This window comes from Oryctolagus cuniculus, chromosome 6 (genome assembly GCF_964237555.1).
Source record: "Oryctolagus cuniculus chromosome 6, mOryCun1.1, whole genome shotgun sequence".
In the NCBI taxonomy this organism is placed as follows: Eukaryota; Metazoa; Chordata; class Mammalia; order Lagomorpha; family Leporidae; genus Oryctolagus; species Oryctolagus cuniculus.
Genome location: NC_091437.1, coordinates 11,550,530 through 11,572,748, shown reverse-complemented (window position 1 = coordinate 11,572,748; position 22,219 = coordinate 11,550,530). Strand labels below are relative to the sequence as shown.

General features: G+C 40.6%; 1 long non-coding RNA gene across 1 annotated transcript in view; it reads left to right on the top strand.

The window, feature by feature from the left end:
• LOC103347854 (arginyl-tRNA--protein transferase 1) overlaps positions 1–22,219 on the top strand; it is a 323,705-nt gene that overhangs the window by 87,787 nt on the left and 213,699 nt on the right. The window lies entirely within an intron of this gene.

The window sequence follows — 22,219 nt, the reverse complement described above, 5'->3', positions numbered from 1 at the left end:
ACTTACTCCTCATGTAGGATCTCTGTCCTTAATGTGTTGTCCAATGTGAATTAATGCTATAACTAGTACTAAAACAGTATTTTATACTTTATGTTCTGTGCGGGTGCAAACTGTTGAAATCTTTATATACACTAAATTGATCTTCTGTATATAAAGATAATTGAAAATGAATCTTGATGTGAAAGGAATGGGAGAGGGAGCGGGAGATGGGAGGGTTGCAGGTAGGAGGGAAGTTATGGTGGGGGGAAAGCCATTGTAATCCATAAACTGTACTTTGGAAATTTATATTTACTAAATAAAAGTTAAAAAATAAACCATCAGATTGAAGATCCTAAAAAAATGTAGCTGTTCATATTACAAAGTGTTGAATATCCTGAGTAAAATAACTTGCTTGGAGAACAACTGCAGGAAACCTTTGCCTTTAGGAGGAGGTATGAGAACTTCATGCTGTAATCACTTTTGATTTCATAAAAAAGGAAGTCAAATTTTAAAATGGTAGATATTTCAGTTTAATTCCCAGTTGTAAATATATGCAGATAAAATCCACAGTGCCGTTTTACTTCACCCTATTTAGAATGGCTATCATCCAAAAATCAAAATACTGATGAGGATGTGGGGGAAAAAGGCACACTAATCCATTGTTGGTGGGAATGTAAAGTAGTACACCATTATGGAATACAGTGTAGAGATTTCTCAGAAATCTAAAAATAGATCTACCATGTGACCCAGGCGTATCATTCTTGGGAATTTACCCAAAGGAAGCAAAATTAGATTATAAAGGCACCCCGGGTTCTAGTCCCAGTTGGGGTGCCAGTTCTGTCCCGGTTGCTCCTCTTCCAGTCCAGCTCTCTGCTGTGGTCTAGGAAGGCAGTGGAGGATGGCCCAAGTGCTTGGGCCCTGCACCAGCGTGGGAGACCAGCAGGAAGCACCTGGCTCTTGGCTTTGGATCGGCGCAGCATGCTGGCCGTAGCAGCCACTTGGGGAGTGAACCAATGGAAGGAAGACCTTTCTCTATGTCTCTCTCTCTCTCACTGTCTAACTCTGCCTGTCAAAAAAATAAATTAGAATGCTAAAAAGAATAAAATAGTAAGCTGTTCCTTGACAGGACAAGGGCTGATCAAGTTATTGCTTCTCCTAGTGTCAGTTTCACCTCTACAGGTTTCCTTTTAGGTGCTCAGCTGGTTGTCACAGATCAAGGAGAGCATATAATATTTTTCCCTTTGGGATTGACTTATTTCACTCAACATGATGTTGTAAATGACCAGATTTCATTTTTTACTGCTGTGTAGTATTCCACAGAGTACATATCCCATAATTTCTTTATCCAGTCTTCTGTTGATGGGTATTTAGGTTGATTCCATGTCTTAGCTAATGTGAATTGAGCTGCGATAAACATGGTGGTGCAGACAGCTCTTTTATTTGCTGATTTAATTCCCCTTGGGTAAATTCTGAGGGGTAGGATGGCTGGGTCATATGGTAGGGCTATATTCAGATTTCTCTGGTATTTCCAAACTGTCTTCCAAAGTGGCTTTACCAGTTTGCATTCCAGCCAACAGTGGATTAGTATACCTTTTCCCCCCACATCCTCACCAGCACTTGTTGTTAACTTCTGTATGAGATCCATTCTAGCCAGGGTGTCGTTTGGATTTGCATTTCTCTGATGGCTAGTGACCATGAACATTTTTTCATGTGTCTATTGGCCGTTTGGATTTCCTCTTTTGAAAAATGTTTAATTCCTTGGCCCATCTCTTAAGTGGGTTGTTTGTTTTGTTGTTGTGGAGTTTCTTGACCTCTTTGGATTCTGGTTATTTATCCTTTATCAGTTGCATAATTTGCAAATAATGTCTCCTTTTCTGTCAGTTGCCTCTTCACTTTCCTGACTGTCTGTATTGCAGTACAGAAGTGCCTCAAGTTGAAGCAATCCCATTTGGGTGCTTGTAACATGCACAAACACACACAATCCCTGCATGTTCCTCTCTGTATCTATTTATTAGTGTCCTCTGTTTTCAAAAATATTTTAAAATGAATATAAAAATCTGGTGTCTTAAAAATGTAGCCATTCATATTACAATGTGTTAAACATCCTGAGTAAAATAACTTGCATGGAGAACAACTGCAGAGAACCTTTGCCTTTAGGAGGTGGTATGAGAAACTCATGCCATAATCACTTTTGATTTCATAAAAAAGAAGTTACATTTTAAAGTGATAGATATTTTTTGAAAATCCTAGTTGAGAGGCTGGTGCTATGGCGCAGTGGGCTAAAGCCATGGCCTGAAGCGCCAGCATCCCACATGGGTGCCTGTTCTAGTCCCGGCTGCTCCTCTTCCAATCCAGCTCTCTGCTATGGCCTTGGAAAGCAATAGAAGATGGCCCAAGTCCTTGGGCTCCTGCACCTACATGGGAGACCTGGAAGAAGCTCTTGGCTTCTGGCTTCGTATTGGTGTAGCTCCGGCCGTGTGGCTATCTGGGGAGTGAACCAGTGGCTGGAAGACCTCTCTCTCTGTCTCTACCTCTCTCTGTAACTGTGTCTTTCAAGTAAATAAATAAATCTTAAAAAAGAAAATCCTAATTGAAAATATATGCAAATAAAATCCACAATGAGGTTTTACTTCACCCTGGTTAGAATGACTATCATCCAAAAATCAAAAAATAGTAAGTGCTGGAAAGGAAAAAAAGGCACCCTAATCTGTTGGTGGGAATGTATAGTAGTACACCATTAAGGAGGACAGCGCAGAGATTTCCCAGAGATCTGAAAATAGATCCAGTCATCCCACTCTTGGGAATTTACCCGAAGGAAATGAAATCAGTATATGAAAGAGTTATTTGTGCCCCTATGTTTATAGCAGCTTAATTCACAGTAGCTAAGATGCAGAATCAACCCAGAAGTGCATCAACTGATGACTAGATAAGGAAAATGTGTCCCATTTACACTATGGAGTACTACTTAGCTGTAAAAGAGAATGAAATCCTGTCTTTTGCAGCAAAATGGCTGGGACTGGGAACCTTTATGCTTAGTTAAATAGGCCTGTCCCCAAAAGGCAAATACCATAGTTTTCTCTGATATGTGGTAGTTAATATAGAGTAAAAATATATAAAAATGGAACTGCTGTCTTATGATTGGACTGTTATTTATAGTCTATGTTCTCATGAAATAGTTCCTTTTTTACTTGTGGAAAATGATGCTTAGTGGTACATTAAGACTATGTAAAGCAAATTGAAAGCATGTTACTGCAACAAAATTAAAGGGGGAATAAAAGAAAGAATGGAGAGATTTTGAGGGAGGAAGAAAGGAGATAAGTATGGTTATCTTAGAATTGTTTCTATGAAATGCATGAAATCTATTCATGTTAGATTAATAAACATTTTCATTGACAAAAATAAAGGCCAAGAAAACTAAACAAAATATCTAATATAAATTTTTTGATTTAAAAATATGTTACTGTCAATGTGAAAAACTTCAGAAAATCTCTTAAATAGTGTAGTAAACTGCAAAGAATATTTGAGAAACTTTTCAGTAAAGTAATATCAGTTTTATTAGAAAATACAATCTATTTTTATTTTCTCATGCGTTTTTTATATTTAAAAGTTACTCAAAAGCAAGAGTACTCTTTTAGATTTTAATTTATTTGAGAGGTAGTGTTACAGAAAGAGAGAGGAAGAGGAAGAGAGAAAGGTCTTTCATCCTCTAGCTGACTCCCCAAATGGTGGCAATGGCTGGAGCTGAGCTGATCCAAAGCTGGGGCCAGGAGCCAAGAGCTTCCTCTGGATTTCTCACGTGGGTACAGTGGTCCAAGCACTTGGGTCATCTTCCATTGTTTTTCCAGGCCATTAGCAGAGAGCTGGATCAGAAGATGAGCAGCCAGCACATGAACTGGCATTCATATGGGATGCTGGTACCACAGGTGAAGGCTTAGACTTCTAAACCACAGCACTGGCCCCGAATTCTTGTTACATAAAGCATATGAATCGATGATAAATGGATGCTTTTAATACTTGTTCTAATTACACAATGATTGTTCAAGGCCTCAGTGAAAAATAGGTATGTTACCCCTATTTAGGTATGCAAAAATAACCAAGTGACCATTGTAGAACTCCCTCATTGCAAATGTTTTTGAATATTGTCTATGAAAGCAGTCAGTTTAGGGTATGATAGAAAATAGTAACCAGTGTGATTGTTTAATATTTGTCCACAAAATCTATATTTTGATGCTATATTAATATATTGTGAATTAAATGTGTTGGATATTTTATAACTCAATGAATCATTTAACCTAGAAAGGAATTAAAGTTACTTATCCTTCCATAATCTTGTTACATACTCTGTGTGTCTTTTCAAAATACGCGAAAGGAGGGGCTATCTCAGCAGATCATAAAAATTTCATCGGGTCCCTAGCAGGACCGTGAGGAGGCATTCACTGTATGCTGTAGTCACTCTCTTCACCGCTGGTCGTGGAGGTGTGGGTGAGGCAGCATTAGGGATGTTCTTTGTCTTGAGGAGGCATGTGTAATTATTATGAGCCTCTTTGATCCATGACTTTCTGCTCAACACTTTAATGACAATTGCCCTCTCTTGGTCCAGGCAGTGGCCTAAAGCAGTCAGATCCCTTTTCTGTACTTCAGGGACCCATTCCTCACCATGCATTATTCATTTCAAGCATGTTAATGTCACTGGGAGACAGAATTTCTGGCTTGTGCAATAAAAGATTTTAAAAGAGGTATGGTTAATTACTTACTGACCATTCCCTGGTGTACTTTTCCATATGGCCTTTTCTGGTATATAAGGGACAAGAAGTCATCAGGGCAAAGTCATTGCAGAACTTTTTATATTAAAACTTTAATGTATCAGTGCCCTGGGCACTGGCTAATTCAAGTTTTTTAGTTACAGAACCTGTGCAAATGATTCAGCATCTAGTGCTTCGCAGCAAACCACTTATTTTAGTTCTACCTCTGTCTCTGAAATTAAACACAGCATGATCTCCCAAGTACTTCAACTGTGTGGGTCAGCGACCTTGAAAAGAAATCTGTAAGCAGATTCCTGTGCCCTCATGGGAAACATCATCAAACTTTAAACCACAGCCATGGGACTGATCTTGCAATGATGAAAATCCAAAGTATGGCTGCTAGAAAGAATGTTGTAACTTTTTTTTTTAACTTTTATTTAATGAATATAAATTTCCAAAGTACGATTTATGGATTACAATGGCTTCCCCCACATACCGTCCCTCCCACCCACTACCCTCCCCTTTCCCACTCCCTCTCCCCTTCCATTCACATCAAGATTCATTTTCGATTATCTTAATATACAGAAGATCAGCTTAGTATACATTAAGTAAGGATTTCAACAGTTTGCTCCCACACAGAAACATAAAGTGAAAAATAATAGATGATTTTTTTTAAACGGTGATGAAATCAGATCAGACCTATTGTCATGTTTAATCCCAGTGAGAGTCAAGTTGGGAGTTGATAATTTTTTTTTTTTTTTACAGAGGATCAGTTTAGTATACATTAAGTAAAGATTTCAATCGTTTGCACCCCCATAGAAACACAAAGTGAAATATATTGGTTGGGTACTCATTATAGCATTAAATCTCAATACACAGCACATTAAGGACAGAGATCCTACATGAGGAGTAAGTGCACAGTGACTCCTGTTGTTGACTTTACCAATTGACACTCCTGTCTATGGCATCAGTAATCTCCCTATGCTCCAGTCATGAGTTTCCAAGGCTATGGAAGCCCTCTGAGTTCTCCGATTCTTATCTTGTTTAGACAAGGTCATAGTCAAAGTGGAGGTTCTCTCCTCCCTTCAGAGAAAGGTTCCTCCTTCCTTGAAGACCTGTTCTTTCCACTGGGATCTCACTCACAGAGGTCTTTTGCCAGAGTGTCTTGGCTTTCCATGCCTGAAATACTCTCATGGGCTTTTCAGCCAGATCCGAATGCCTTTAGGGCTGATTCTGAGGCCAGAGTGCTATTTAGGACATCTGCCATTCTATGAGTCTGCTGAGCACCTCACTTCCCATGTTGGATCACTCTCCCGTTTATTTATTCCATCGGTTAGTGTTAGCAGGTACTAGACTTGTTTATGTGCTCCCTTTGACTCTTAGTCCTTTCATTATGATCAATTGTGAACTGAAATTGATCACTTGGACTAGTGAGATGGCATTGGTACATGCCACCTTGATGGGATTGAATTGGAATCCCCTGGTATGTTTTTAACTCTACCATTTGGGGCAAGTCAGCTTGAGCATGTCCCAAATTATACATCTCTTCCCTCTCTTATTCCCACTCTTATGTTTAACAGGGATCACATTTCAGTTAATTTTCAACACTTAAGAATAACTGTGTATTAATTACAGAATTAAACCAGTAGTATTAAGTAGAACAGACAAAAAAACTACTAAGAGGGATAATGTATTAAGTTGTTCATTAACAGTCAGGGCTATGCTGATCAAGCCACCGTTTCCCATAGTGTCCACCTCACTCCAACAGGTTTCCCTCTTGGTGTTCAGTCAGTTGTCACCGATCAGGGAGAACATATGGTAATTGTCCCTTTGGGATTGGCTTATTTCACTCAGCATGATGTGTTCCAGATTCCTCCATTTTGTTGCAAATGACTGGATTTCGTTGTTTCTTACTGCGGTATAGTATTCTAAAGAGTACATATCCCATAATTTCTTTATCCAGTCTATCGTTGATGGGCATTTAGGTTGGTTCCAGGTCTTAGCTATTGTGAATTGAGCTGCAATAAACATTAGGGTGCAGACTGCTTTTTTGTTTGCCAATTTAAATTCCTTTGGGTAAATTCCAAGGAGTGGGATGGCTGGGTCGAATGGTAGGGTTATCTTCAGGTTTCTGAGGAATCTCCAGACTGACTTCCATAGTGGCTTGACCAGTTTGCATTCCCACCAACAGTGGGTTAGTGTCCCTTTTTCCCCACATCCTCGCCAGCATCTGTTGTTGGTAGATTTCTGCATGTGAGCCATTCTAACCGGGGTGAGGTGAAACCTCATTGTGGTTTTGATTTGCATTTCCCTGATTGCTAATGATCTTGAACATTTTTTCATGTGCCTGTTGGCCATTTGGATTTCCTCTTTTGAAAAATGTCTATTGAGGTCCTTGGCCCATCTCTTAATTGGGTTGTTGGTTTTGTTTTTGTGGAGTTTCTTGATCTCTTTGTAGATTCTGGTTATTAACCCTTTATCTGTTGCATAGTTTGCAAATATTTTTTCCCATTCTGTCGGTTGTCTCTTCACTCTCCTGACTGTTTCTTTTGCAGTACAGAAACTTCTCAATTTGATGCAATCCCAATAGTTGATTTTGGCTTTGACTGCCTGTGCCTCCCGGGTCTTTTCCAGAAATTCTTTGCCTGTGCCAATATCTTGAAGGGTTTCTCCAATGTTCTCTAGTAACTTGATGGTGTCAGGTCATAGATTTAGGTCTTTAATCCATGTTGAGTGGATTTTTGTGTAAGGTGTAAGGTAGGGGTCTTGCTTCATGATTCTGCACGTGGAAATCCAGTTTTCCCAGCACCATTTATTGAATACACTGTCCTTGCTCCAGGAATTGGTTTTAGATCCTTGATCAAATATAAGTTGGCTGTAGATGTTTGGGTTGATTTCTGGTGTTTCAATTCTGTTCCATTGGTCTATCCATCTGTTTCTGTACCAGTACCATGCTGTTTTGATTACAACTGCCCTGTAGTATGTCCTGAAATCTGGTATTGTGATGCCTCCGGCTTTGTTTTTGTTGTACAAGATTGCTTTAGCTATTCGAGGTCTCTTGTGCCTCCATATAAATTTCAGCACCAATTTTTCCAGATCTGAGAAGAAGGTCTTCGGTATCTTGATTGGTATTGCATTGAATTTATAAATTGCTTTTGGGAGAATGGACATTTTGATGATATGGATTCTTCCAATCCATGAGCATGGAAGATTTTTCCATTTCTTGGTATCCTCTTCTATTTCTTTCTTTAAGGTTTTTAATTTTCATCGTAGAGATCTTTAACATCCTTGGTTAAGTTTATTCCAAGGTATTTGATTGTTTTTGAGAATGTTGTAACTTTTATTTCACTTTTAGACTCTAGAGAAATCTAGAAAAAGCAAATGGTGCTATGCCTTTTCTAATTATGAAGAGATATCCTAACATGCTCCTAGAGTGACAAATGCCTGTTTTGATACAAGCCTTGTCACCACTTGCAGAAATTACGGCAGTAAATAATGAGAGTGAGCAATCTAGTTCTGAAACATCCACATCAGAGGAGGTTGGAAGTGAAAATCCCACTGAATGACTGGGCTGTGAACTTGGCATTAAGTTGCACGTGCATCGCACCTGCTTTTCTTGTTTCATTGCTGTGTTCATTTGAGAGTAGACTTGAGTGCCCTTGGAAATCTGGTCTCAAGCTTCTTTCATACTACAACTTGGTCCCAACATTTCATACTCAAATATTAGAACTAGTAATTACTTAAAAGTTATTTTGAGAAATAATTTATTTTAGAGTAAGGAAAGTCAACATGATTTAGTTAAGGTTATAGTTCAGTTTCTGTGCTTTAATTCTGTTAAAACAGTTCTTTATTTTTAAATAAAGAAGTTAATATATATCATTTAGTGTCTCTGAATGAGTATTAAGGGAACTCTGAATGGGTATTAAAACCACAGGTTTACTTTTTCTCTATTGAAATTTAGAGGGCCGGTGCTGCGGCTCACTAGGCTAATCCTCCACCTGCGGCGCCGGCACACCAGTTCTAGTCCAGGTCTGGGCACCGGATTCTGTCCAGGCTGCCCCTCTTCCAGTCCAGCTCTCTGCTGTGGCCCGGGAGTGCAGTGGAGGATGGCCTAAGTGCTTGGGCCCTGCACCCGCATGGGAGACCAGGAGAAGCACCTGGCTCCTGGCTTTGGATCAACATGGTGCGTTGGCCACAGCATGCTGCTGGAGCGGCCATTGGAGGGTGAACCAACGGCAAAGGAAGACCTTTCTCTCTGTCTCTCTCTCACTGTCCACTCTGCCTGTCAAAAAAAAAAAATTAGAAATGTTTGTCCTCACTAGGTTTAAGAACATAATTACTAAGGAAGTGGTAAGCAACATAATGTATTTGTAGAAATCTGGTATCATTTCAATACAAATGTGAGATGCATTTTAGTTGCATAATTTCCTTATGCATTAGTGAAGTTGATTTGCCATTCAAGAGGGAATTAATGCTTGGAAAAAGATTTCATCAGGATTACACTTGTTATTTGGTCTTACATTTTTATGATGCTTAATGATAACATTATCTTAAATGAAAAGAAGACAAACTGCAGCCATTATTTTATAAAAATGTTATTTTGCATATTGTCATTATAGAATGAGAAGTCTGGCAGGAGAAAGGCAGAAAAAAGAAATTCACCATGTTACTAATGAAATAAAAACACTTGCCAAGAAATCCAAGCCAAGTCCAACTCAGCAGTGATTAATTAGCAATTATAATTTTAGAGCTATTAAGACAACAGTGTGAACTGGTTTGCTTTCATTACAGTCCCAAGGAGGGACTGAAGCCCATTCTGTCAGCAGACGCATCACTCCACTGAGTGGTGTTGTGGAGTGCAGATCAGGAGAGCCGGGTCTGTGCTGGAGCTTCACCAGTGATTTTTGCAGAGCTCCTGTTTGTCTAACAAATTCATTAGCTTTGGATAACCTTGGAATTCTTTTTTTTTTTTTTTTTTTTGACAGGCAGAGTGGACAGTGAGAGAGAGAGACAGAGAGAAAGGTCTTCCTTTTGCCGATGGTTCACCCTCCAATGGCCGCCGCGGCCGGCGCGCTGCGGCCGGCGCACCACGCTGATCCAATGGCAGGAGCCAGGAGCCAGGAGCCAGGTGCTTTTCCTGGTCTCCCATGGGGTGCAGGGCCCAAGCACCTGGGCCATCCTCCACTGCACTCCCTGGCCACATCAGAGGGCTGGCCTGGAAGAGGGGCAACCGGGACAGAATCCGGCGCCCCAACCGGGACTAGAACCCGGTGTGCCGGCGCCGCAAGGCAGAGGATTAGCCTAGTGAGCCGCGGCGCCGGCCAACCTTGGAATTCTTGAGAGCCTCTTTCTTGTAGAGATTTTGATGGTCAATGAATTGTTTAAGAGGCTGCTTGGTAAGTTTGAAAAACAATACTTTGCATGTTTTAATGGTTTTGCTAGGAATACAGTCAAGAACTGAGATATGTCATTATTGTGACATTTCAGTAGTTTGACACACACTGGAGGAATTGTTGAAAAGGATCAAAATTTCTGTTTTTTCAATGTTTAAAACTTAACCCAGTATTTTTCACAATTCTCACTTTTTATTCTACCCTTTTACATGTTTTCCCTGTGCATACTTCACTTTCTGGAGTTTCAGCTATCACTCAACGCTTAATATCTCAGAAGTCTGTCTACAGGCAGGCCTGTCTGCTTAGCAGCAAGTTCCACTTCTATCTGCCAAGTGAATCTTTCCAAGTAAGTATCCCACAGGCACCTCAAGCCTGCTAAATCTTCAAAGGAACTCTGTTAACCTTCTGAGTAAACACTCACTCAGAAGCTCGTTCTGCAGGCTAGAAATTTGAAGCACATAGCTGTGTCAAAGCATCTCCAAAGTCGCAGACCTCAGACATGTTTGGAAACCACCACTCTTCTCCCTCTACACCCCTTGCACCTTTGCCCGTGTCCTCATTGACTGGATGACGGTTCCAGCTTAACGGCACTGAAAAGACCCACGAGGAGGCAGGAGGTCGTGGACAAGGTGGATGTTGGAAGACTCAGCTCTGCCCCTTACTAGCTGTGCTTACTGGTTGTAGACTGCTTAAATTTGTTGATGATTAGTCTAGTCAATGTGTTAGGCCAAATAGGTATTTTAAGGTTGTTTTAAATAGTAAAAGTGATGCAAATAAAGTTCTTAGTACAATACGTGCTTTGTGGTGCAGCTGGCCATGGTGGACTGACAGTATGTTCATGATTGTTCCGTGAGTCTGGCAGTGGTAGCTAGAGTTATCTTTAGCTTGAGTGGCCTTTTCAGCATTGCTTAATTTCTCCTTCAGTCTTAGGCCTTGGCAAGTTTCTTTCTAGGTTAAACACCTTCAGAATCTCTAGTCACTCGAAGTTGAGGGAATTAAGGCCCTTATTCATGTGCATGCTAAGCTTCAGGTTCTAAAAGGACTTCACACTACCTCTGGAGACAGATGCACTGCTCACCATTGTGGTAACCACACAACACCATGTCCCTTGGTCTGATTTGTTATGGTTTTCCTGTCTGCATTGCCCTTTGCTTCCCAACAAACCTCCAGGCCTAAGGATTTTATGTGTTGCGAAGCCTTCCCTTAACTCCCACAATGCATGACGTTTAGAAGGAATTGCTTCCTGCTCTGTGATCTTTCATTATTTGTTTACACAACTAATGATAGTAATGATTGATGACTTTTATCATATTACAGTCTTCCAAGGGTTTTAAGTGGGTGAACTTTATTGTTTTTAATTTTGTGTTTATTCATTTGAAAGGGGGAGGATAAGGGGAGAGAGAAGTCGTTCATCTGCTGATTGATTCCACAGATACCAGAGTCTCAGTCTGGATCTCGTATGTGGATGCAAAGGACCCTATATGTGCATCAGTAGGAGACGGGAGTCAGGAGAAGAGCCAGGACTTGAACCCAGGCACTCTGATAGGGGGTGCGGGTGTTCCAAGTGACATTCTAACTGCCCTGGCAAATGCTTACTCCTCTGAACTTTTTATATGGATACTTTATAGGAAAGTACTATGATTATTCAACACTTTACATATAAGAAACCTGGCACAGAGTATGTTTAAGGTCGAAGCTAGTTGGTGGTGGAGTCAGACCTTGAACCAGGGAGTCTGCCTTCTGTGCCTATGAGATTATGACACTCCATGGACTGACATGACCCAGTCTATTCCTTAACTTTTTAAAATTTTTAAAATTTTTTTTTTATTTTTTGACAGGCAGAGTAGACAATGAGAGAGAGAGAGAGAGACAGAGAGAAAGGTCTTCCTTTGCCATTGGTTCACCCTCCAATGGCTGCCGTGGCCGGTGCATCGCACTGATCTGAAGCCAGGAGCCAGGTGCTTCTCCTGGTCTCCCATGCGGGTGCAGGGCCCAAGGACTTGGGCCATCCTCCACTGCACTCCCGGGCCATAGCAGAGAGCTGGCCTGGAAGAGGGGAACCGGGACAGAATCCGGTGCCCCGACCGGGATTAGAACCCGGTGTGCCGGCGTCGCAAGGCGGAGGATTAGCCTAGTGAGCTGCGGCGCCGGCCTATTCCTTAATTTTAATCGAAGACTGCAGCCCTGTGTTGTATATGCATTCATTTTGACAATAACAAGCACACTTAGGGGCAATTAGGATATGTGCCCTGTAGGACCAGTAGATGATAGCTGTTTGCAAATGATTTTCATTGTTAAAGGGCTTCTGAGAGAATAATTATCCATAATACCTCACAGTCAATTTCTATTACTTAGGGAGAGATTATTCATTTTTGTTCCTTGTTTTCTTTTGCCATTTACTGACTTCACTTCTACCCTGTCATTTCTGCTTTTTGTTATTTATTTTCTTATTAGGATGTCCAATAGAAAATGAAGAAAAAGGAGATGAATTTGAATCATTTAGTTTTTCTTTGTTGGCTGTTGGAGTAGGGAAAGGTACACCTATTGTTCAGCACACTATCTGGGACTGTAGGATAAAATATTGTACATATACTTATTTTTCATTATCAATAACCAAAATTGTTTCAAAATTTATGACTCATATACTGAAATCTATGTGCTAGGTTCTCTGGGCTATCTTATAGATACTGTAATATCTACTACCAAACATAGAAAGGGTGAGATTTAGCTTACATTTTTGACTTTTATAGCAATTCAATATGAGAAATTTCCAAAAGTAATTTTTATAAAATATATTAATTAACTTTGCCATGTGCATAAATACATTTCCATAAAAATTCTGGGTTTGGGAAACTTTGCTTCATTTTTCGTTGGCTAAGTATATCCAAACTCCTTTTTTTGGCATTTACAGTCTTCCCCTTTCTTCTTCATACTTTATTTCTATTGCAGGTTCTAAACTCTTCCCTGAGAGCCTCCTTCTGACCCCACTGGGGTGGCTGCCAGGCACAAGGCATGCATATGCCTCAGGTCCTTAGCTGTCATCCCACCTGCTGGGTGCCCTGCCTCTTGTCTCTGTTCTGAGTTTTCTAATTTTGAGGCCCAACGAAGTATAGTATCTTGGCAAGCATGTCTGGAGAATTGCCCTGTTCCTTTCTGCCCCTTTGCTACGAACTCCTGCAATGCTACCAGATACACTGATGAATTGCATTTTATCTCCTTTCCTGTCTGCCATGTCTCACTTACTGGTTTTATATCATAGTGGTAATATAATCTGGCAGTTACCAGTTGTGTTTGAAAGTCAAGAACAGCACTAACATTTTAATAGCCCTAGTTCCAGGAGCTGACCTTACAAAAGAGGTTTCGGGGGTTAGAGAGACTCAGACACTTGCTGTAGGTTTCACAGTTTGTGAGTGCTGGAGCCACTACAGTTCATCATGCTTTGCCTGGACACCAAAGATCATGTCTCATGTGTATCTTGTGGGGTCATTGTGAAGCATCGTGAGATAAAGCTCATCTCCCTACATGCATAAAGGCTACCCCTATCATCTGTTGATAACCATACTGTTCCTTAAGGTATAAAGAAAAAGTACAAAGTACATGAGTGATGAGCAATAAATATACCAAGTTGAGTCTTCATTATTTGCATAAGCTAATTTATGTGTATTGATGGTTAAATGACATGATTAATACCATAATTTTATAACTTACTAATAACTATGTTATTGTAAACAGAAGCAGCACTTTAAAAAAAGATTTATTTATTTATTTGAAAGAGTTAGAGAGGCAGAGGCAGAGAGAGAGAGAGAGAGAGGGCTTCCATCCACTGGTTCACTCCCCAAATGGCTGCAACAGGTGGAGCTTGGCTGATCTGAAGCCAAGAGCTTCTTACAGGTCTCTCATGCAACTGCAGGGTCCCAAGCACTTGGGCCATCTTCCATTGCTTTCCCAGGCCATAGCCAAGAGTTGGATCGGAAGTGGAGCAGCTGGGATATGAACTGGAACCCATATGGGATGCCCACACTGCAGGTGGCAGCTTTACCCGTGGCACTGTGCTGACCCCAGGAGTAGCAATTTTTAACAGTAGTGGTCATTTAGATCATGATCATATTACAGGAAAATTGTTTTATTAAATTTATGTTTTTAAAATATCACAATTATACATATTTATGGGATTTCAATATATGTAAGCAATGTATATTAATCAGATTTTAGTAGTTAGCTCATTGATCACCTCAAGCATTTACTGTTTCTTTGTGGTGAGAACTTTAACTACTCTCTTCTAGTTATTTTGAAATGTGCAATATATTATTGTTAACTATAGTTTCCTTTCTGTGCAATAGAACACTACAATTTGTTCCTATTATCTGTAAAATTGTACTCATGGTATCACCTCACCCCACCTCTGAGATCAGCTTTTGAAACTTTTTGTTGCCAAATTGATTTTATTGGCTTATTCCCCGGTTTTGGACATGAACAGCAAGCAGTCCTGTAGTGCAACTTTTTTTTTCTTGTTGCCTTTCAGGTTTTGGGGATGTTCAGTTTGAAAGGTGGGCTATTATTGATGATTTTCTCCAATTTTCAATAATAACTTCAGCAGTCCATGGTATCTAAATTAATGGGGAAAGGCTTGTAAAATGTTGGCCAGTTATCTCAATATTATTTCTGAATATGAACATATACAGCTATATTTAGATTCCTATATCCAGTGCTTACCTTTGCTGATGGCTTTGTTGATATGATTGACCTTTTAAACAGAGATTGGCAACTGTACGACTAAAATCTTGTCATGTGCAGGCTTTAATTCTGACTTTAAACTTACTGCTGTTTTGAAGGTACCTACTGAAATAATGCTCTGCTTTATGGTAATGTAATGATTCTTGACACCCTTCTTTTCTTTGACAGACAGCCTGGAATATTTTCAGTTTGTCTAATATGTCTAATACAAATCTATTCATGTCTCAGTGGGTGGGCACCGTCAAAGAATGAAATAGTGGTGAATGCCAGCAGTGCTGCTTCTGTTAATAAAGATTTTGGAGAAAAATTGGACTCAAACAGCAGGGGCAGATACTTTTCCTTGTTTCTTTTGAAATCTGCCAAGCTGTTTTCATTGCTACACTTGAGGTTTTGTCAAAAAGTTAAATGCTTAGTTATTCTAACATGAGTTCAATGAGATCTGTTCACTCAGGGCATTCTACCTGGTTATGTTTAACCAGAACTCCTCTTCACTAGCGATCTCTGAAATACAGGGTTTGTTGAGCTGTTATAGATGCTAACCATGAAAGGGACCAAGTCCTGGGTTAAGACTCTGGAGACTACTGATAGCAAAGCAAAGCTGCTTTATTTTTATTTTTATCGGTGAGATAATGTTTGTAAGACCAGGGCTAAGAGAACGCAGATTTGGGAAAGGGAGGCATCAGTTGTTTACCTTGCTGCTGTGGATAAGAAGGGCAGAGTCATACAAAGTGGGGAGTTTTTGAAGAGGAGGGAAATCCATAAGGAGAAGTATTTGCTGCTTCTGGACTGGTTGGGGTTTGGAGTCCAGAAAGTCTGCATGGAAGCAGGACCTACGTCATACAAAGGCCCAAACTGCCACACTAAGAATTCAGACTCATTATGTAGATATTAGAAGGCACTAATGGGTGAATGAGAATGTGAATTAGAGCTGCATTTTTAGAAATAAAATACTGGCAACAGTGTGGGGTGATGGGCACGTGAAGAACCATTGAAGGCTCTCGGGCTGGTTAAGAGGTGTTTGAGCTGACCGCTTGGTGAGGCGTTGTGTTGTGATCCAGACAGCTGGGATAGGAGTGAAGCACTGGCTCTGCTGTACTGTGCTCCACAGTAAGCTACTGTCACATTTATCATGAGTGATGGCACTACCAGGGATCACAGAGAATCTCTGCATTCTTCATAAGATGGCAGATAATCTTGTCTTTCTCATGGGAAGCAAACGGATGAGACAAGCTGATTTTTTTCCTCACAGGCAAAGCTTGAGGTGTATCTTTCTTGGTCTATTTTTGGTTGCTGTGATAGACTACCCAAGACTGGGTCATTTACACAGAAAGAGGTTTATTTTGGCTCAGAGTTCCAGTCCATCTCCTCTGCTTCTAGTGAAGACCTCATGGCAGAAGATGGGTGTAAAAGAGGAGGGAGAGAGGTGACAGGTGATTGCTAACAACCACCCTTGCAGAGCACTTCCATGGTTCTACCTTAACCCTTTCATAAGGACGGAGATCCCAAGATCAGACAGCTCTTAAATCACCTGCTCTCTCTCAGTGCTGTTACATCGACCATTAGATCACCAAAGTTTTGACAAGGACAAATGACTTGCAATCACAGCAGAATCTTTCCACAGAAAGGGTAATTATATGCAGCACAATAAGGGAATATTAGATGTAATGCTTGGGAAATTTCTTTGAGAAGTATTTCTTGCTATTGCCTTTCTATCTGAAAACTGAGATGGTCTTTTCTCTCCGTGCTCTAAATGAACTGAGACCATTAAACCTGCTTGAAATGTTTTAAGAAGGTTGGAATTAAATTGTCACCAAGAATATAAATATCTGTCCAGGAAGGCAGTAAAAACTGAAAACTCACCGCTTTGGGAGAAAGTTAGAGGCAGGCAAAAATAGTCTGTTATATAGCAAGCACTGTCTTGGATAAGAAATAAAGTCATAGTGCAAATTCTTTTGGATTTTCTTCTATTATTTGGTACCCGGAAATTTTCAACACACTCAAAAAAAAAATTCAGTTCTGATGTTGAAGAGAATTTACAATTTTGTCAAAAAGTGTAACATTTCTTATTGTCAGGTATGTGTGTTTTTTCCCTGATTTAAGGTGATATGTTGTTTATTTTGGTAAAACAGAGTATCTAGAAACTTTGAAGTAGCAACCTAATTTGAAAAAAAAAAAGCAATACTTCAAAATTCTATTTTATTTTGATGTGAAATGTTCTTTGCTACATAACAGTCTTAAATTTTCTGTTGTTTCAGTGGAAAATTAAGAGTATATGTTTTTGTGTTTAGTCAAGTATAATGAAGTAGAGGTGTAATTATCACTCATAGTAAATAGTCTATAAATTGGACATTTACCAAATTAGCCTTTTTAAAATAAAATGGAATTAATGTCTTACACAAACTTTGTTATCTCCTGCTGCATGCTTTTTTTTCTGTCTTCATTAAGTTTTGGGTATACTTGCTGTATTTTTTCCAGTCTCCTGCTATAAGGTCAGTTTTTTCTTTTTCTTGGATCATTGAGGACTTCATCCAGTATTGTCAGGTTTGTCTCAATAAATTGTGTGACCTCTACCCCAACAGTGCAATTATTCACTTAAATTAAAAGGCATTTTTATGTATTTTTGAAGATTTATTATTTTTATTTATTTGGAAGGCAGAGAGTACGATTCCATTGACAGGTTCATTCCCCAAATGATCTCCATGATCAAGACTGGGCTGGGCTGAAGCCAGGAGCAAGGAACTCTGTCCTGGTCCCTGACATGGATGTCAGGGGACCAGATGTCTAGATTGTCATCCACCATTTTCCCAGATGAATTAACAGGGAGCTGGATTAGAAGAGTAGCAACCAAGGCCCCAACAGACTCGCTGATGTGGGATACCGGAATCATAAGCAGCAGCTTAATCTGCTATTCCACAATACCAGCCCCAGCATTTTTATTAATATCTTAAATCACTTCAAGTTATACCAGCACAGTCATAAAAATATCGACAGAACATATTTTAAATTTTGCCTTAGTTAACAGCACTGCATTGCTTATATTTCAGCTGTTTCACCAGAGACTTAAAATGCTAAAGAAAAATGAAGTCCTGTTTGTCTAGCTGGGAGATTTTAATTGCTAATGACAAATTTGTTTAATTTGTCTAAATAAGAACCCTTGAATTAGTCTCTTGAATAGCTACATAGTCGGCGGCACTAGGCACTCACTCTGTCGTGGATGTTAGTGTGGTAGAAATACGGTATTTCTTATGTTGTGGGTTGTGTGGAAACTAAGATGACTTTACTGATGAACATAATGCTCTGATAGTTTTGATGTGAAACTGTGCTGAGAATCTTACTGAACATCATACGAGATTAAAAGAAAAAAAAATGTGTGCTTTAAGTGTGGGTATGTAGGGTGTCAATGCACAAAAGAGAAGCTTGGAACTTTTTCTCAATCTATGATCAACACCTCTTTTCAAAGAATTTGTGAAACACAAAAGCATGAAAACAACAGTTCTTTGCATTTTTTTCCCCTCTTCATTATCAATGGCTCTGGGCTGTTCACATTTTTAAGTAAGCGTCTGTGTTAGCCAGATTGCTGTTACTTTAACTGAAATACTTGAGGGGAGCTTCATGGGAAGGAGGTTTACTTCATCGTACCAGGTAAAATGTCACAGTTCAGGATTCAGGAGCACCTTCAGTCTGAGTCTGGCAGAGGCTGGCATTTGCAGTACAGGTGTAGAGGATGGATCCCACGAACAGCCAGAAAAGAAAGATGGGAGCAAGGCTACACTGGGCTTCAGTGACTAGCCTTCTTACACAAACTACCTTCTGGGCCTGGTGCTGTCATGCACTGGGTTAAGGCGTGGCCTACAGCACTGCCATCCCATACGAGAGCTAGTTCTAATACTGGCTGCTCCACTACCAATCCAGCTCCCTGCTAGTGGCCTTGGAAAAGCAGTAGAAGAATGCCCAAGCGCGTGGGCCCCTGCACTCATGTAGGAGACCTGAAAAAGTTCCTACTTTCAGGCTGGCCCATCCTCAGCTGTTGTGGCCTTTGGCTGAGTGAACCAGTGGATGGAAGACCTTTCTCCGTCTGTAACTCTGCCTTTCAAATAAATGAATAAATATTAAAAAAAAACTACCTTTTGAGGGCACATCCCACCAACCTGATCTATCAGATGCTGTAACTAGATCAAGTCTCTTGTTCATCAGCCCTTCATATTCAGATCTCGGAGTTTAAATGTATGCATAGGATTTGGGAGCCAAGTCCCATTGAATCTCTAACAGCCTGTGAATCGGGTAGCGGCTGACACTGTTGGTGTGTGTCATTCAGTTGTGTACCAACAGCACGGTTAGATCATCACCCTCTCCAGGCAGAGCCTGTGCTGTGCTGGTCTTTGAGTTGTCATGCTGGACAGCACCTGCTCTGTGACAAAGGAGAGGCTCTGTTTGTTTGAATCAATGAGAAAGTAATTGAATTAGGAAGTAGTAAATGAGCACATGTTCAGTGGAACTCTGGTCCAGAGAGAATTAAGAAAATAATTGATGTCAAGCAAAATAATGTTACTCACATCAAACATCCAGCCATGTTTTAAAAATGGTCTTTTAATAATCTTCAACTACTTGTGTAATATTTGAATAGCTCAAAGAAGGAAATAATTATATGAAACACTTATCAGGAACTGAACAGTGTTCTACGCTCCTCTCTGTCCCATATTGCCTGTGTACTCACTGAGAGACTGTAGAACTATTATTGTCTGTATTGTACAAGAGAGGGCCAGGGCTGATTGGAGAACAGTGAACCTGGTTAAGGTTGCTCAGCTAGTTATTAGGACAATTGGGAGGCAAATGGGAATTGTTTGATTCTAGGCCCGTGTCTTAATCCATGTGTCCTCTTAGAGCAGGATAAGCACATGGGTGTAATGTACAGGTGTTAGTAGGGAAGAAAAACATACACTGTACTTGACCTGGGATTGAACCTTATAAAGACAGTGGCACAGGTATTCAATAAATGCTTTCTTGCTGGAGTATGATATGAAGATCATTAATAGCCTTGGCCTGTTAAACTATTCTGTGTTCAAGTCTATAAGCTTTCTCATGCCATGACCCCTTTGACGGAAGGTCTGTTCAGATCTTGGGTTATGTTACAGCATGGATTCTGCAGTAAGTTTCTTTTTTTTTTTTTTTTTTGACAGGCAGAGTGGACAGTGAGAGAGAGAGACAGAGAGAAAGGTCTTCCTTTGCCGTTGGTTCACCCTCCAATGGCCGCTGCGGCTGGCACGCTGCGGCCGGCGCACCACGCTGATCCAATGGCAGGAGCCAGGAGCCAGGTGCTTTTTCCTGGTCTCCCGTGGGGTGCAGGGCCCAAGCACTTGGGCCATCCTCCACTGCACTCCCTGGCCACAGCAGAGAGCTGGCCTGGAAGAGGGGCAACTGGGACAGAATCCGGCGCCCCAACCGGGACTAGAACCCGGTGTGCCGGCGCCGCAAGGCGGAGGATTAGCCTAGTGAGCCGTGGCGCCGGCCAGAGTTTTATGTTTCTCTGTATGGTATTCACAGTCAACTAAGTGAGCCACGTGTGTTTTCTAATGATGATGCAATTTAGAGTTAACTTGATCTTTTAAAAAAGTAATTAGGTCAAGAATCAGAATTCCTAGGACTTGGTAGGATTTTTATAACATTATATAAGAAAATGACTTCTTTAAAAGCAATGGTACTTAATGATTTCTTGAAATTTTAACTTGTATGTGTGTTTGGGGTGGGGGGAAGAGAGAGAGAAAGGGAGGTATAGAGAGTTGGAGACAGAGAGAGCCCCCATCTGCTGGTACTTTCCCCATATACCCACAACGTTCAGGGTTGGGTCACAATTAGGGTGGGGAGCCAGGGACACTACTGAGATCTTCCCTATGGGTGGCAGGAGCCCAGTTCGTTGAACCATCACTGCTGCCTCTCAGGGCCTGCATTGGAGGGAAGCTGGAGTCAGCAGCTGGAGCTGGGTGTTGAATACAGGCGCTGTGAGGTGGGATGTGGGTGACAGCATCTAGGCTAACTACCTGCTGTGAAGTTTGAGTTCTTACAAGTCTGATGGAATTTAGGATCTCTTTAAACAAAGAATTCTCCTTAAAAATTTCATTTCAACTAAATATTCTTCAAAGTCATCCAGGGAGCTACTTCTAGCCAGGTGTTAGCAGTTTGCCTTGGCTGTGTTTCTCAGTTTGCACATCACCAACATTTGGAGGGGCTCCTTTGTTGTGCAGACCTGTCCTTTGCACTGTAGGGTGTTAAACGGAATTCCAGACTTGTACGTACTAGATGCTAGTACCCCTTTCTCCCAGATGTGTCCCTCAAAAATGTCTCCAGATGTGCCAGATGTCCCCAAAATGGGAAAACTGCCCGAATGGAGACCAGATGTGTGTTAGTATGTAAGGACATATTTAAGCTAGGTGATACCTGAGATGTGGGAAATAGGAACCGAAGAGAGACAGAACCTAGAATGTAAGTCACGAACTTCCTGTCAAGTAAAGACCAGAAGGCAGTACAGTGTAACATACAATCGAAGTTTTCACAGTACCAGAAGCTTTGGAACACTTAAATCGTTGGATATTGCAGGGTGGAGTTAAGAAGACAGACACATGTAGAAGCAGGCAAGTCGCGTATTTACGTCTAGCCACTTGATGACAGCATCATGTGTCACGCTAAATAAAACCTGTTGACTCGAATTTTATTGCTTTTCCAATTTGTGTGTATTTATTTGTTTTGGTTTTAGAATTAAGGCTGTAAGCATAAGCTCTAAGCGTAAGGAGGTTGTATTTGGTTTTGTGTTGATACATATTTAATAAACATAAATACAAATACTTTGGCAATGCAGGAACACCTAAAGTATTTTTATTCTACTGAAAAGAGTTGCTGCATTTCTGACAGCAGGGAGGCACAGAATTGGGGGTTCCTGAGACAAGGCCAAGGGAGGAGCAGGGGGTCAACAGAAGAATGGTACCTTGAGAGATTTGGGGAAAAGTTGACTTTGGTGCTGAATTTCTACAGCAGCATTCATTCATAACAAATACACAGAAATAAAAATCAACATTCTCAAATTTTAATTAACCTAGAAAATGACAGAGACTACTGGCTGAATAATTCTATATTTTGCTTTTGACAAAAATTGTTTATGAGCACACTATGGTCTGTGTGAAATGTCACATGGAAGGCGTGGCTGTCCATACAGGGTAATTTCTTTTTCTTTTTCTCTTTCGTTTTCTTTCGTTTTCTTTCCCTTTCTTTTCCCTCCCTCCCTCCCTCTCTTCCCGCAGAGTTAGAGAGAGAGAGAGAAAGGTCTTTCTTCCGTTGGTTCACCCCACAAATGGCCGCTATGGCCAGTGCACTGCGCCGATC